Raw genomic sequence first — 18085 nt, 5'->3', positions numbered from 1 at the left:
CATTCTTTACAATTGTTATTGGGTTAATTGTTATCTATTAACTATCCAATACCCACCAATGTAAAAGAAGTATGTGTTTCTCTGTTTTACTTTTTGTCCAATCCCAGAGAATTCCCCACTTTGCTTTCTTCTGCCTTCCTAATCCATCACTAATGAATTTCATATAACCCCTTTATGTCTCCTTCTTTTATGCTAATGCATAAAATAAGGTGCAAAACTGCCATTCTCTGGAAAACTTTCTCAATCCATTGAAATTTTGCTTCTCAGCAATTGTTGTCATTTTGGCTCAAATATACTCATAAAAATTCTTACAGGTTTGGACATTTCTCACCTTGACATTTTCACTCCAAAAAGAAATCTCTAACCTTTTAGCCATCACCACCCAACCCCCATCCTCCCACCAGCCCTAAGCAACCAGTAATTACTTTTCACTAATCTGCTTCTTTTCTCTACAGATTTGCCTATTCTGGAGATTTCATATGAACAGAATCATAAAACCACCTAATCCTTTGGTTTCAGTTCAAACATCACTTCTTTCAGGACACCTTCCCTAATTCCCTACACCACAGATCCTCTGTTGGGTTCTCTTTTTCCCCTAACTCTTACCACTTGTAATAATTTAATTAAGCATGCGTAAATTAATTGTTTAATGTTCCTCCTCTCGCCTATACTGTACTCTTCAAAAGAGCAAAGACTACATAAAACTGCTCAAACCTTTCCTCATACTCAGTACAAATTTGGCTCATAATAGAAATTTAATAAACATTCCTTGGCATAATTACTCAAATCTACCAAAAGTGGATTTGCATGAGGACTTTAACCTCTAAGAAAGGGTTTTTGTTGTGTCTTATCATCATCTTTTACTGTCTTTACCCAATCACCCCACTCCAGCATCCCCAAGGCCAGGGGTCAAAGAGAGTGGAGACTGAACAACAATGGATATTGGTTCATGAGCCAGGTAGGCCCAGTATAATTTTGTCCCAACGCTTCTCCAGGAAGAAGCCAAAGGAGTTGTTTTCAACTGAAGGAGTTCATGAAATGTGAAGCTACAAAGCACTGTTCCTTGGTATTCAGAAGACCAAGTGTGGTGTAGAAGGGGGAGGAGGCATTTCCTCTATTTCTGAATTGAACACAGACAGCTTTGACATCCACCAGACTTCGGGGGATGTGTTGCTTTGTTAGCACCTTGAGGGTTCACACTTTTGACAGCTTTGAGAGATGTGAACTTCAGTCTGGCCATCACCATCTTCACGGTGCCTCCCCCTCCCCAAACACAATAGTAGTGATTTAGTAGGCAATGAACATGAGGAAAGCTGGGGCAGGATAATAGGAGAACACCATGAGCTCATGTGAAACCCATTAATCAGATTAACCTAGATATACAGAAACCAAAACTTAGCCATTGATATTTCTTATGGGATCACTAGACTCTTGTCCCTGAACCTCCACCCCCAATAAAGGTGACAAGATCAAATTTCTATATACTACATAAAAACTGGAGCTCACCAGCTCCAGCAGCAGTAGGAGGAACTGGGTATCCCTTTTATATTACAACTAGAGGCCCAGTGCACAAAATTCGTGCATGGGGGTGTGGGGGGGTGTCCCTCAGCCCAGCCTACATCCTCTCCAATCTGGGACCCCTCAAGGGATGTCCAGTGGATCGGGCCTAAATGGGCAGTCCGACATCCCTCTTACAATCCAGGACTGCTGGCTCCCAACTGCTCGCCTGCTTGCCTTCCTGATTGTCCCTAACTGCTTCTGCCTGCCCGCCTGATCACCCCCTAACCACTCCCATGCCAGCCTGATTGATGTCTAACTGCTCCCCTGCCAGGCTGTTTGCCCCCAACTTCCCTCCTCTGCTGGCCTGGTCACCCTTAACTGCCCTCCCCTGCAGGGTTGATCGCCTCCAACTGCCCTCCCTTGCAGGCCTGGTCCCTCTCAACTGCCTTCCCTTGCAGGCCTGGTCCCTCCCAACTGCCCTCCCCTGCTGATCATCTTGTGGTGGCCATCTTGTGTCCACATGGGGGCAGGATCTTTGACCACATAGGGGCAGCTATCTTGATCTTGTGTGTTGGAGTGATGGTCAATCTGCATATTGCTCTTTTATTAGATAGGATAGAGGCCTGGTGCATGGGTGGGGACCAGCTGGTTTGCCCTGAAGGGTGGTGTCCTGGATCAGGGTGGGATTCCCTTGGGGCATGGAGAGGCCTGGGCAAGGGGCCTGTGGTGGTTTGCAGGCCAGCCACACCCCTGGCAATCCAAGCAAGAAGCCCTGGTATCTGGAATTTATTTACCTTCTACAATTGAAACTTTGTAGCCTGGAGCGGAGCCAAGTCTCCTGCTAGATCCGTGGCTGCTGCCATTTCTATAATTGAAACTTTGTATCCTTGAGTGGAGGCCTGGGCCCGCCAGAGTGTGTGCAAAGCTTGGCTTCCTCTGTTGCCGGGGAAACCCAAGCCTCTCTTCTGGTAGCCATCTTGGTTGGGGTTAATTGCATACTCGCCCTGATTGGCTGGTGGGCGTGGCTTATGTAGTGGAGTGATGGTTAATTTGCATATTACTCTTTTATTAAAGAGGATTAAATGAAGTACATATTTAGTCATGCAGAGATTAACATTTTAGGCAAATGACAAATGCTTGCATGGTAGCTAATATTTAGCAAAAACTGATGCCAAACCCAATGGCACCTTAAAAGAATGAACTTCTAGCCCTTACTGGTTTGGCTCAGTGGATAGAGCGTCGGCCTGCGGACTGAAAGGTCCCAGGTTCAATTCCAGTCAAGGGTATGTACCTTGGTTGCGGGCACATCCCCAATAGGAGGTGTGCCGGAGGCAGCTGATCAATGTTTCTCTGTCATCGATGTTTCTAATTCTCTATCCCTCTCCCTTTCTCTCTGTAAAAAATCAATAAAATATATTTTTAAAAAAAGGAAAAAAAAAAAAAAAGGCCAACACAGAAAGAAGGTAGACACCTGCAAGCCAAGGATAGAGAGTTCAGGAGAAACCAGCCCATCTGGCATCTTGATCTTGGCTGTCCAGGTTCCAGAACTGTGAGGGGAAAAAATAAAAATCTGTTGCTTAAGTCATCCAGTCAGTGGTATTTTGTGATGGCAGCCGTACCAGACTAAACAAGAAAGAAAAGAAAAGAAAATACTTGGTATATGGTAAATGTTCAGATTCTGTCAGCTCTTGTTATTATCTATTATTTTCCAAGCCCATGAGAGGCCCAGAACCTCTCCTGCTAAGTTATCAAGATTAAAAGACTCTTCTGTTTTTCACAAGTACCCACTCCCAGGTATTACTTTTTATAGTTTCCTATTCTTCAGTCTTGTCTTTTATTTATTTAAATGGTCAGCATAGTATTTTTAGAGTCTGCATTTGGTAATTCCAATATCTGAATTCCCTGAGGATCTGCTTCTTGCTCATGGAAGCAGATTGTCTGTGGTTGCCGTGCATTGTGTTTGCAAATAAAATACTTTGAAGTTACTTTCCTCCAGAAAAATTAGCATTTGTGTCAGGGCATGTATAAGTCCTGGACCATAGAAAACCAAGTTCATGTCTTGAATTTTTTGGATGTCCCAGAAGTTTCTACTGGGCTGTAATTCTACATGGGCTCTTTCTCAGTTTGAAAGTACAGCCCCTGCCCTAGCCGGTTTGGCTCGGGGGATAGAGCATCAGCCTGCAGACTGAAAGGTCCTGGGTTCGATTCCAGTCAAGGGCACATGCCGGGGTTGCGGGCTAAATCCCCAGTAGGGGGCGTGCAGGAGGCAGCCGATCAATGATTATCATCATTGATGTTTCTATCCTCTCTCCCTCTCCCTTCCTCTCTGAAATCAATAAAAAATATATTTTTAAAAAAGTACAGCCCCAGTTTATTGCAGGGATAATCCTTTAGAGCCTCCCCGCTCCCCCCCACTCCTTTGTTCAAGACCTGGATGGACTTATCTTCCTTGCACTCCATAAAGATGTCAAATTCTACTCCTACCCTCAACCTTGGGAAAATGTTGTTGGCCAAAAGCAGTTTCCTTGTTAGAGTAACTCTCTAGGTTCTTGTTTTCTTTTTCAGATTTGGCCTAATAATTCCTTAATTATTCCTTGCTGTTTATTCTATACTCTTAAAAATTTTCGGAAGTCAGACTGAAAGGAGTAAGAGAAAGGTGAAAACACCTAAGATAAAAGTAGCAGGAAAAGTGAGTTCAACTGCTGGTTTAGGCAGTGTGCTTTTATTTATTTATTTATTTGTTTGTTTATTTATTTATTGTTTTTAAAAATATATATATTTTATTGACTTTTTTACAGAGAGGAAGGGAGAGGGAGAGAGAGAGTTAGAAACATCAATCAGCTGCCTCCTGCCCACCCCCTATTGGGGATGTGCCCACAACCAAGGTACATGCCCTTGACCAGAATTGAACCTGGGACCCTTGAGTGCACAGGCCGACGCTCTATCCACTGAGCCAAACTAGTTAGGGCTAGGCAGTGTGGTTTTAGAGAGAAAGGAAGGGAGGAGAAGAGAGAGAAACACTGATGTGAGAGGAAACATCAACTAGCTCCTGCACTACCCCGCCCCCGCCAAGCCCCCACTGGGGATGGAGTCCACAACCTGTGCATGTGCCCTAATCAGGAATTGAACCGGCAACCTTTCTGTGTGTGGGATGACCCCCAACCAACTGAGCCGCACAGGCCAGAGACATTTAGTCATTTCTCAAGAGCTGTAGTTATGGATGTTAGAGTCCTTTGTGTCTTACATATGAAAAATCGCCTCCCAAGAATGGGAAACTTTACAGACCAAGAAATCAATCTCATGTTAATATTAACACCTGGTATGCTCTCTTCCTGGGCATATAGCTAGACTATCTTTCCCAGCTTCTCTTGCATTTAGATGTGGTCATGTAACAGAGTGTTACCAGTGGAATGAAAAGTGATGTGCTTTGCAAAGTATGGTGATTACCAGAGGGAAAGGAGGGTGGAGGGAGGTAGAAGAGGGTATGGGGAGATAAATGGTGGTGGACGGAGACTTAACTGTGTAGTGAACACACACAGCAGTATATAGAGGATGTATTATAGAATTGTACACCTGAAACCTATAACTTTTATTAACAAAGGTCACCGGAATAAATTCAATTTTTTTTTTTGTTTAAGTGATGTGCTTCTCCATGTACTTTTCCCTTTATGGCTGACTGGGATGGCAATGCACTGGGAAACTTGGAAAGCACTTATTAAAAATGGCAGAATCCCTGACAGTATGGTTACCTGAATAGCTGGGTGGAGCAGGGTCCCCTTCAACCAATCCACTCTGCAAGTTATGAGTAACTAGGAAGGTCAGAGCACATGCTGTTGTAAGCTTTTAGGTGAATGAGAAGTAAACTGCTATTGAACTGAAGCAGGACATTATGGGGTCTATTTATTACTGTAGCCTAACCTACCCTAGAGATGCATTTTTGGCTATATTTAATATCTACATATGATCATTGTCAGCAGTTCTGTTTCTGGGTATATGTATTCCCTAAAGAAACACAGTCATGCCCTGACTGGTTTGGCTCAGTGGATAGATCATCGGCCTGTGGACTGAAGGGTCCCAGGTTCGATTCCGGTCAAGGGCACGTACCTTGGTTGAGGGCACATCCCCAGTAGGGGGTGTGCAGGAGGCAGCTGATTGATGTTTCTCTCTCATCGATGTTTCTAACCCTCTATCCCTCTCCCTTCCTCTCTGTAAAAAAACAATAAAATATATTTAAAAAAAAAGAAACACAGTCATGTCAACAGGGATGCCTGATGAAGGGGAACCAAAATTTTCCACCCTGAAGCTGCTTATTTGGATATTTATTTTAAGCTGTTTATTAAGAAACAAAATACTCAGAAAGAACCACAATTTATTCATTCCTGTATGAGAGTAGTTCATTTCCCCCCTTTTTCTCTCTATTGCCATCAGTGTTGCAATGAACATCCTAGAACAGTGTGGGGACAAAAATAACTAATACTATTTTACCAGACTGAAGGGTACTGTTTGCCTGAACACTTCAAAGCCCAGTAAGACACAAATAGGAACTTGCAGCCAAGAAAGTAAGGATTTATTAAGCACATGGCGCCATGCCCGGAGTCACAGGTAGCTCATGCTCAAAGACCTGGCTCCTCAATGGCTTTTAGAAGATGGATTACATAAAGAAAAAATCATTAATCATGGTGACTAATAGAGTTAGGGTTGTGGTCTCTACTAATTGATTGGTGCTAGGGTAGGGGGAAATTGATCATTGCATTTGGTCCTGATGTCAGCCATCGAGTAGTTTTGTCCAATTTTGCAAGGATTTGCTTTGTGGTATTGTTTTGCTTTCCTGGGTCCAGAACTAAAACACCACTGGGGCCAAAATTATGTTTAGTTTGCTTGAAAACTCTGTCTCAATAGTCAATAGACCCAGGACCTTGTTTCTAAGACAACTGGATGCTGACCAGAACCTCATTGTCCTGAGGGCTTAATGATTAGGCAAGGAAGAGGCAGGTGAGTGAATCAGGGTGCCAGGGGAGGCCCGTTTGAGTCCAAGAAAAACAAAATCAAAATAAAAGGCCAGGTTAAAGAAAATAAGATTTCTAAGTGGTTACAAAACTTTTTTCTCCCACCTTCTCTAAGTTCTTCTAACTGGGCTAATAATCAAATTAACAGAGAGAAAAGGAAGTTTTAAGCACATGGAGAATTCACATAAGCATGAAATGGAATGCCAAAGATGGTGAGGCACATTGGATATATATATAACATATTTAGACAAAGGAGAAAGGGGCGGGGGTATATGGGGTATTAGATTTCAGAAGTGATTTACAGGTAGTTGAGGAAGAGAGGATCATCATGGCAGGAAAATCCTTGATAGGCAACTCAGAAGCAATGGGACCCAGGGGGACTCATAAAATGGAATACTCTAGAGCAGTAATAATTATTTAGACACACATGTATTAACATGGATAAGGGAAGTAAAAAAACAAATTGCAAAATAATTATCTATGTAAAAATTTCAAGGTCAGCATATAGAGAACATCCTATATAATAAAGAGGTAATATACAATTGACCCTCACACCCTGGCATCACAAGATGACCACCCCCACGTTGTCACAGATAGCTGCCCCCATGTCATCACAAGATGGCCACCCATGTCATCACAAGATAGCCACCACAAGATGGCTGCCCCCACAGTGTCACAAGATGGCCAGCAGGGGAGGGCAGTTGGGGGCTACCAGGCCTGCAGAGGAGGGAAGTTTGGGGGGACCAGGACTGCAGGGGAGGGCAGTTTGGGGGGGACCAGGCCTGCAGGGGAGGGCAGTAGAGGGTGATGGAGCTGGCAGGGGAGCAGTTAGGTGTCAATCATGCCAGCAGGGGAGCCGTTAGGTGTTAATCAGCCCGGCAGGGGATCGGTTAGGGGGCTATCAGGCTGGCAGGCAGAGTGGTTAGGGGCAATCAGGCAGCCAAGCAGGTGAGTGGTTAGGAGCCAGCAGTCCCGGATTGTGAGAGGGATGTCTGACTGCCTGTCTAGGCAGGGATTGGGCCTAAACCAGCAGTCGGACATCCCCCAAGGGGTCCCAGATTGGAGAGGGTGCAGGCTGGGCTGAGGGACACTCCCCACCCAGTGCATGAATTTCGTGCACTGGGCCTCTAGTCCTATATAATAAAAGCCTAGGTGGTTTCACGCCCTCGCATGATGCCCTTGAGTGACGTTGTCACAAGATGGCCACCACAAAGATGGCTGCGTGCACAGTGGAGGTGGGGCCCGGCGGCTGCTCTGCACAATGAGGCCTGGGGGTCCTGTGGCTCTGCGTAGCACGGAGGAGGCTGGTCCCATGTCTCCACAGCCTTGCGTAGAGGAGGCGGGTTGCAGTAGGGGAGGGCAGTTGGCAGCAATCAGGCCAGCAGGGGAGGGCAGTTGTGGGCAATCGGGCTGGCAGGAGAGGGCAGTTGGGGGTGATCAGGCTGGCAGGGGAGCAGTTAGGCATCAATCAGGCTGGCAGGGGAGCAGATAGGGGGCGGTCAGGCCGGCAGGGGTGGCAGTTGGGGGCAATCAGGCTGGCAAAGGGGTGCAGTTGGTGATCAGGCTGGTGGGGGGGCAGTTGTGGGCAATCAGGCTGGCAGGAGAGGGCAGTTGGGGGCGATCAGGCTGGCAGGGGAGCAGTTAGGGGGTGATGAGGCTGCAGGCAGAGTGGTTAGTGGTGATCAGGCAGGCAGGCAAGTGGTTAGGGGCGATCAGGCAGGCAGGCAGAGGGGTTAGGGGCGATCAGGCAGGCAGGCGAGTGGTTGGGGTGATGAGGTAGGCAGGCAGAGTGGTTAGGGGTGATGAGGCAGGCAGGCAGGCGAGTGGTTAGGAGCCAGTGGTCCTAGATTGCAAGAGGGATGTCCAATTGCTGGATGTCCCTGTGGCAGTTGGACATCCCCTGAGGGGTCCCAGATTGCGAGAGGGTGCAGGCCAGGCCGAGGGACCCCTCCCCCCATGCACGAATTTCGTGCACCGGGCCTCTAGTTTATATATAATCCTCATTTGTAGTGAAAGTATAAAAATGAGAATAATAATGAAAATTACCAATTTCAGTACATTAATACTGGGGCTGCCATGCTTAATTGTGCTCTGCTTTGCATGACTTTCTGGGGCGCCATTCATGCAAACTACAATGATTACAATCTGAAGTCTTGTATGGCAGAGCTAAGAAAGGGAAGGTAGAAATTTGGGGATGATTTTTTAATTATATCTAATTTAGAGAAAAGAGAGAGAGAGAGGAAAGAGAATGGGGGGAGGAAGGGAGCTGATGTGGTCAGATGTTTACTTTTGCTCAATCTTGTGGTTCATTAGTAGATGCATATTTATTTTCATACTTTTTTATATGCCTGAAGAGTTTTATAATTTAATATAAAAATATAAAAAGGTAGCCCTAACCGGTTTGGCTCAGTGGATAGAGCGTCAGCCTGCGGACTCAAGGGTCCCAGGTTCGATTCCAGTCAAGGGCATGTACCTTGGTTGTGGGCACATCCCCAGTAGGGGGTGTGCAGGAGGCAGCTGATGGATGTTTCTCTCTCATTGATGTTTCTAACTCTCTATCCCTCCCCCTTCCTCTCTGTAAAAAATCAATAAAATATATTTAAAAAAAAAATATATAAAAAGGTAACTAGAGAAAATCCCGAGTAATTTTCTTTATGAATTCACTATGAAGTATTTCCGAAAATATATAACTATTCATAAGCCACTGAAATTTCTAATAAAAATCTAGTATATTCAGTGATAACTTTATACTTGTTTGTTGACTGTGAAATTTTATGCATATACTAGAGGCCCGGTGCACAAAATTCGTGCACAGAGGGGATTGTCCCTGAGCCCAGCCTGTACCCTCTCCAATCTGGGACCCCTCAAGGAATGTCCGACTGCCCGTTTAGGCCCGATCCCTGGGATCGGGCCTAAACGGGCAGTTGGAAATCCCTCTCACAATCCAGGACTGCTGGCTCCCAACTGCTTGCCTGCCTGCCTTCCTGATTGCCCCTAACCGCTTCTGCCTGCCAGCCTGATCACCCCCTAACCACTCTGCTGCCAGCCTGTTTGCCCCCAACTTCCCTCCTCTGCCGGCCTGGTTACCCCTAACTGCCCTCTCCTGCAGGGTTGATCATCTCCAACTGCCCTCCCTTGCAGGCCTGGTCCTTCTCAACTGCCCTCCCTTGCAGGCCAGGTGCCTCCCAACTGCCCTCTCCTGCTGGCCATCTTGTGGTGGCCATCCTGTGTCCACATGGGGGCAGGATCTTTGACCACATGGGGCAGCTATATTGTGTGTTGCAGTGATGATCAATCTGCATAGTACTCTTTTATTAGATAGGATAGAGGCCTGGTACAGGGGTGGGGGCCAGCTGGTTTGCCCTGAAGGGCGTCCCGGATCAGGTGGGGATTCCTTGGGGCGGGGGTGGCCTGAGCGAGAGGCCTGTGGTGGTTTGCAGGCGGGCCACGCCCCCTGGCAACGCAAGCGGAGGCTCTGGTATCTGGAATTTATTTTCCTTCTACAATTGAAACTTTGTAGCCTGGAGTGGAGCCAAGCCTGGGGCTCCCTCCGAGGCGGCTGGCAGCCATTTCTATTGGGGTTATAATTGAAACTTTGTTGCCTTAAGCGGGTGGGCCCAGCCAGGGTGTGCGGAAAGCTTTGCTTCCCCTGTTGCCGGCGGCAACCCTGGCCTGCTCTCTCAAGCTCCATTCTGCCGCCATTTGTTTGAATTTTTTTACCTTCTATAATTGAAACTTTGTAGCTTGAGTGGAGGCTTAGGCCTGCAACGGCTGGCAGAAAGCTTGGCTTCCTCTGTTACCTAGGAAACCTTGCTCTCTGTGGCTGTAGCCATCTTGGTTTGGGTTAATTTGCATACTTGTTCTGATTGGATGGTGGGCGTGGCTTGTGGGTGTGTCGGAGGTATGGTCAATTTGCATACTTGTCTATTATTAGATAAGATTGTGGTTTACCTATAGTGTATGTGCCATTAAATAGGAATATCAGATACACTAGCTACAAAATGATCACTATGGTTTGTAGGGATCTCTATCAAAATAGAACTCTTTACTTCTACCTGCTTTCTTTTTTAATCCTCACCCAAGGACATGCTTTTTCAAAAAATTGATTTTAGAGAGAGAGAGGAAGGGAGAGGGAGAGGGAGAAATATCAATGTGAGAGTGAAGCAACGATGGTTGCTTCCTGGACATGCCCAGACCAGTATCAAACCCACAACCTGGGAATGTACCCTGATTGGGAACTGGACCAGTGACCTTTCAGTGTATGAGATGATGCTCTAACCAAATGAGCCACACCAGCCCCGGCACTTCCAGTTGTTTCTTTATTTTTAAATATTTATCTTTACTGTTAAAAGTATTACAGATGTCCCCTCCCCCCCATTGACCCCCTCCCCCCTGCATCCTCACCCCTGGCCTTCACCACACTATTGTCTGTGTTCATGGATTATGCATATGCATGTTAAGTTCCTTGGTTAATTTCTTCCACCCATCCTACACCCCCTCCTTCCCTCTGAGATTCTACAGTGTGTTCCATGCTTCTATGTTTCTGGATCTGTTTTGCTCATCAGTTTATTTTTTTCATTAGATTCTACATATGCGTGAGATCATGTGATACTTGCCTTTCTCTGACTGGTTTATTTTGCTTAGCGTAATACTCTCCAGGTTCCTCCATGCTGTCTCAAAGGCTAAGAGATCCTTCTTTTTTATTGCTGCATAGTATAAATGTACCACAGCTTTTTTATCCATTCATCAACTGATGGGCACTTGGGCTATTTCCAGATCTTAACTATTGTAAATAGCACTGCCATGAACATAGGGCGCATATTTTCTTTCTGATTGGTGTTTCATGATTCTTAGGGCATTTTCCTAGAAATGGGATCACTGGGTCAAATGGCAGTTCCATTTTTAATTTTGGGGGAAACTCCAATTCACTTATTTGAATTTCCCATGTACATGTATTAAAACTTGATTTTCTCCTGTTAACCTGTCTCTGTTGATTTGGTTATTAGCCCAGGTAGAAGAACTTAGATGGTGGGAGGAAAAGTATCATCTTTTTAGCCTCCACAGGGCATTAGTGGGAGTTTATAGATGCTTAATGATGGGCATAGATATCACTGGTGGGATGTGGCACCCAAGACAAAACACATTGTGTCCTAGGAAAAAGAATATTTTAGAATATAATAGAAGTAATCCTGTTATTTGCAGATTTTTAATATTTCCTACAACTTTTATAATATCATGCTATGTTAGTACAGTTTTGGTAATATTATTATTCTTAAAATCCTTTTTTTCTTGAAAAAAGGTATTTCCAGAAGTCTGTGCAGAACTCACCATGTTATAACCCAGTGATATTTGAATTTGCAAATATAAATAACATGTATTTGTGTGTTTGTGTATGTGCATGTGTGTATATATATTCACAATATATGGTATTCTTGAAATGACCCCAAAACCAAAAGGTAAACATCCATGTATCTAGATATTCAACATATTATAGATGAGGTTGTTCTATGATATGTACAAGAATAATCCAGCTTCCTAAGGATAAAAAGATGGTTTTGAAACCCTGTTGAATAACTGAAGAAAAACTAAACTGTATTCTGTAAGGTTTAAAGGTTAAATATATTTTGAACAATTGTAAAAAACGAACAAACCAAAAAACACATTGTGTCTTTCATTTGCCTTATTATTTGCCCATCAATACTTATAAGAATGAAAATGAAATCCGGTATACACAGTATTAAGGTCAATCCAGAAACACAAAAAGCAAAATGCACATTAAAGGGCAGGCTCAGTGTGGCAGGTTATATTTTCTTTTTAAAAATTTTTTAAAAATTATTTTTATTGATTTCAGAGAGGAAGGGAGATGGAGAGAGAGAGAAACATCAATGATGAGAGAGAATCATTGTTCGGCTGCCTCCTACATGCCCCCAAATGGGGATGGAGCCCACAACCCGGGCATGTGCCCTTGACTGGAACCAAACCCAGGACCCTTCAGTTCGCAGGCTGATACTCTATCCACTGAGCCAAACTGGCTAGGGCTCTATTTTCCAAAGATGTCCACAACAGCATCTCTCGTTCCACCTGCTCTTCTTACATTATGACTTTTTCTCTCCTCCCATTGAGAGATGGCTCCTAGGCCATGACTTCTGTCTTCCAACCTGGGAAGAGGCCCCTGTGACTGCCTTGACAGAGTGTATGGCAGAGGGACACTGTGTGATTATCCAAGGATAAGTCATAAATATGCCCCGGATGTTCATCTTGATCCCGTGGGATGCTCATGCTGCGGGATGCCACCATATAAGCAATCCAAACACTCTGAGACTGCCAGGATGTCCAGAAGCCTAACTAACCCACATCGAAAGACATGAAGAAACCCTGAGACTACATGGAAAGGGAAATGTCTGACCCACCCCCAGCCCATCTAGCCCTTCACTCCTCTAGCCATTCTCTGAATGTAATTGCATTAGAGACCTGAGCAAGAACCACCTAACCAAGCCCTTCCTGAATTCCTGATCCACAAAAACCATGGTTGTTGTTTTTAAGCCACTAAGTTGAGTGTGTGTGGTGTGTGTGTTTGTGTGTGTGAGCTCATGTATTCATTAAAAAAAAAAATGATTTCGGAGAGGAAGGGAGAGGGAGGAAGAGAGATATATAAACATCAATGATGAGAGAGAATTGTTGATTGGTTGCCTCCTGCACGCCTCCAACTGGGGATGGAGCCCACAACCCAGGCATGTGCCCTTGACCGGCCCTTGACCGAAACCAAACCTGGAATCCTTCAGTCCGCAGGCCAAAGCTCTATCCACTGAGCCAAACCAGCGAGGGCCAGTTTATAAGTTGACCTATAAGTTTAAGGAAATTGGTTTTCATTTATAATAAGAGGGAAAGGCACGGTTGTAAGGGATAGTTAACTGGTATCATTTCCAATTTTGTCTTTATTAATGATTTTAACCACCAAATTTAGACTTTCCAGAAGGATTACGCCTTGTTTGTTTATCCCATTTCTTGGCTAAGGTTGAGAACATTTCCCAGAATCCCCTTTCCTATGTGGTTCCAGGTTAGAATTGGATAAAAGAAGAATTTGTATGAGATTTGGAAAGTATGTGAAATTGAAGCCATTTTGCTCAGGTCATTGCTGCCAGACTGGGTGACAGTAGAGGCAGAGATGCCCTGGGCTCGTGGTTCCTGGTCTCCATTCTGTCTTGCCTCTCTTGCCACCTGCTGGTCCTGCCAAGTAATAGCAGCTCCTGACCTAAATGGACACTCAGCTCCAGACCCAGAAATGATAGCTACACAAAGGTAACTGTTTCCCCAGAGGTGACACTTTGAAGAGCCGTCTCTCTTTGCAGACCACTTTGGGAAGCAGTTTGGCTTGTTTTCCTGGTTTCTCTGCCAGGTCCAATTTGCCCACCTCACACCAGTGCTGCAGATGGAATGTTTAGTGCTTTTTTTTTTTTTTTTAATTGATTTTTCACAGAGAGGAAGGGAGAGGGATAGAGAGCTAGAAACATCGATGAGAGAGAGACATCGACCAGCTGCCTCCTGCACACCCTCCACCGGGGGATGTGCCCGCAACCAATGTACATGCCCTTGACCGGAATCGAACCCGGGACCTTCCAGTCCGCAGACCGACGCTCTATCCACTGAGCCAAACCGGTTTCGGCTGTTTAGTGCTTTTTAAAAAAACATATTTTATTGATTTTTTACAGAGAGGAAGGGGAAGGGATAGAGAGTTAGAAACATCGATGAGAGAGAAACATTGATCAGCTGCCTCCTGCACACCCCCTACTGGGGATGTGCCCGCAACCAAGGTACATGCCCTTGACCGGAATTGAACCTGGGACCCTTGCAGTCCACAGGCCGACGCTCTAGCCACTGAGCCAAACCGGTTAGGGCGGAATGTTTAGTTCTTATTTCTCTGATCCTCTGTCTCCCTTACCGGATCTCCACTGTCTCCACATTTCTTATATTTGCATAAGGTCTAATATTCTTACAACAAATCCCTTATTCTCATTATGTTTACAGTGGCTCTGTTTTCCCACTGACTTGAAATCTTTTGATCTTTCTGCTCTGCTGTCTTTATTGTTTCAGCAATGGCTTTCCTCGTGGCTGCAAATATGTCTCAGGGTAGGGTAGAATAACCATTTGACTACCCTAGTCTCAATATGTCTTAACAATTTTCATATTGCTGTTTACTTTCAACAATTAAAACAAGCGATAACTCAGAAAGGAATCATACTTATTTAGAGCATAACATAAAAGCATAAGAAAAATACGGAAAGAAGTAAAAGAAATAAGTTCATTGGCTGTCTTATTACTAAGGTCACAGCTTTGGTGAGATTGTCCTCTTCATGTCACTGTTCCTCCAGTTCTGTTAACTGCTCCCCTTCTCTTGCACTTAAAAAAATAATAATAATAAATAAAATAATATATATATATATATATATATATATATTTTTTTTTTTCCATCAGAGAGGAAGAGAGAGGGAGAGATAGAAACATAAATGATGCCGAAACCAGTTTGGCTCAATGGATAGAGCGTCGGCCTTCGGACTCAAGGGTCCCAGGTTCGATTCCGGTCAAGGGCATGTACCTTGGTTGCGGGCACATCCCCAGTAGGGGGTGTGTAAGAGGCAGCTGATCGATGTTTCTCTCTCATCGATGTTTCTAACTCTCTATCCCTCTCTCTTCCTCTCTGTAAAAAATCAATAAAATATATTAAAAAAAAAAAGAAACATAAATGATGAGAATCATTGATGGCTGCCTCCTGCATGCCCCCTACTGGGAATCAAGCCCACAACCTAGGCATGTGCCCAAATTGGGAATGGGTCCACACTCAACCACTGAGTCACACCGGCCAGGCCGCCCTTGCATCTTTAGGTCTAGAGGTGGTAATAGTACTGTATTCTCCCTTGTTGGTTTCCCTCTATTAAATGTTTCTCAGTTCCCACTGTGAGTGTGCCATGTTTCCTTCCAGGATGCTGATTTATACAATGGTTAAATATTATATTACCTTCTTGGAAAGATTAAAAATTCACATTAGCAGTATAAAAACTCTAAATAATTCAGCAGTAAATAATGTCTAAGTTTAGCCTAAGTCTAGTGTTTGTCAACCTTAACTATTCATGGCACCATTTTACTAACAATGTATCTAAAAACATCTGTGAACATAAGAGACAATAATAGGCCTTGCCTTAAAATAAACAAAGCCAAGTGCTGACCCCCGGGGATGCGACGACTCCAGCGGATTGGACGCCTTCATCGCCCCGCCATGGAAACCTCAGCGCACCAGCAACAGCGGCAGCAGCCCTCGGCGTCCAAAATCAGGAGCCTGCACTGGGTTGAAAAATACCGGCCACAGACACTGAGTGATCTAATTTCTCATCAGGACATTTTGAGTACCATTCAGAAATTTAACAGTGAAGACCGATCGCCACACCTGTTTTGCTATGGTCCTCCTGGGACAGGAAAGACATCCACCATCCTGGCCTGTGCCAAACAGCCGTACAAAGATAAAGAATTTGGCTCCATGGTCTTGGAGCTGAATGCTTCAGACGACAGAGGAATGGACATCGTTCGGGGACCAATCCTGAGCTTTGCTAAGCACAAGGACAATATTGAAGAAAGGCTTTAAGCTGGTGATCCTGGATGAGGCGGATGCCATGACTCAGGACGCCCAGGATGCCTTGAGGAGAGTGATTGAGAAATTTACTGAAAATACCAGATTTTGCCTCATCTGTAACTATCTGTCGAAGATCATCCCTGCTTTGCAGTTCCCGGTGTACAAGGTTCCGTTTCGGTCCCCTGACCCCTGAACTCATGGTCCCACGCCTGGAACAAGTCATAGAAGAAGAGAAAGTTGATGTAAGTGAAGGTGGAATGAAAGCACTTACAACTCTTTCCAGTGGAGATATGCGACTGGCTCTGAACATTTTGCAGAGCACCAACATGGCCTTGGGGAAGGTGACCGAGGAGACTGTCTACACCTGCACAGGGCACCCACTCACGTCACACATCGCCAACAACGTGGACTGGCTGTTGAATCAAGACTTCACCACGGCCTACAGAAATGTCATGGAGCTGAAGACTCTGAAGGGGTTGGCATTACATGACATCCTGACGGAGATACACTTGTTTGTGCATAGAGTTGACTTTCCATCTTCAGCTCGAATACACTTATTGACCAAATGGCAGACATTGAGTACAGACGTTCTGTGGGCACCAACGAGAAGATTCAGCTGAGTTCCCTCATTGCAGCTTTTCAAGTCACCAGAGACCTGATTGTCTCGGAGGCCTAGATGCTGAGGACCATTTGCTGGTCTCAGGCCCAGCAGTGACTAGAGAACAGGGGACTTGGTTACGGGACGAACTGCTGCCCGCATCAGGGGATGAAGCCACAATCAGCCCAAGTCTTGGAAAATTCTTGTTCCAGGCATGGGTGGGCAGACATATTAAAAGTACCTTGTTTGTGGCTGTTTGGAGCAGAGTGTACAGAACAATTTTAGTGAGCAACTGTCTCATTGCACTGCCCACTTGTGTTTTATAGGTAGAAAAAGGCAAACACCTTTATTTCAACTGTAAGGCTTTTACCCTTTAGTTGCCTGGATGACAGGAAGTTAGCCTACTCAATGTCATTTTGGACTATAAGGCTTTTGGATATAATATGGCCCATGTGTCTTCCAACTCAAGATAAACAGAACATTTCCAAAATCACGTATAGTCTGTGACACTGTGTCCACTTTGAGAGTAGATGTTAACAGATTTCTGGCCCAAACTGTTATAAAATGGACTCAATTCTCTTCCTTTCAAAACCGGTCTTTTTATTTCTCTTCTTGAAGCGGAGGACTTGCTAGCAGGTTCCTAATTGTGGATGGACAGTAGAGAAAACATTCATTTTTGTGCCATTAGGGGCCAGAAGTTGTATAATACGGACTTACTGCAGGGGGTGGGGGTAGGGAGGCAGCACAAGATTGAGCCTGACTCCACACCTGCCACTGGGAAGGATAGGCCTGGGTGCAGATGTGGCAGCTCACCACAGTAGTCAATGCTGCATTGATATTACTCTTCAGAATTAAAATAAAGCAGCTTTTTGTTGGTTGGGTTAAAAAAAAAATAAACAAAGCCAAATATAATGGTTTATAGTCTTGATGACTAAGGATAATCCTTAGCAATATCTTTAACTGTTTTGTGCTGTGTGCAACATTGATGGCCTGAAGGTCTACTGAGGTATCCAAGGCTAAGGCTGTTAAGTCATAGCATTGAGTGTCCCAAATGGCTGTGCCTTTTGGATTCAGTTTAGTTATATAATCCAAGTCTCTTAATATCCAGTTGACAAGTATATCTTATCCATATGCTTCTCTCCCCTGTGCTCTGCATCTTATTTACCACCTCTAGTCTGGCAGGAAATCAAATTACCAAAACTAGATAAAGTTATATCAAAAATATTAAATATGCTTAAATAAGCACCTATGATTCCCTAATAAGCACACATTAGTTCCTAAACTTCCTGTCTGTTGTGGTTGCTTGAAAACGTTGTCCCTTTATACTTGATATTTCAGTTACATGGGATGATGCTGTGG

The 18085-nt window shown here is 44.6% G+C and overlaps 1 pseudogene; it reads left to right on the top strand.

The window, feature by feature from the left end:
* Window positions 1–15777: 15777 nt before the first annotated feature.
* On the top strand, window positions 15778–16804 carry LOC103283783 (replication factor C subunit 5-like; annotated as a pseudogene).
* The last annotated feature ends 1281 nt before the right edge of the window (window positions 16805–18085 follow it).

This window comes from Eptesicus fuscus, chromosome 10, assembly GCF_027574615.1.
Source record: "Eptesicus fuscus isolate TK198812 chromosome 10, DD_ASM_mEF_20220401, whole genome shotgun sequence".
NCBI lineage: Eukaryota > Metazoa > Chordata > Mammalia > Chiroptera > Vespertilionidae > Eptesicus > Eptesicus fuscus.
The sequence above is the reverse complement of the archived record's forward strand: the minus strand, read 5'-3'. Positions and strand labels throughout refer to the sequence as shown.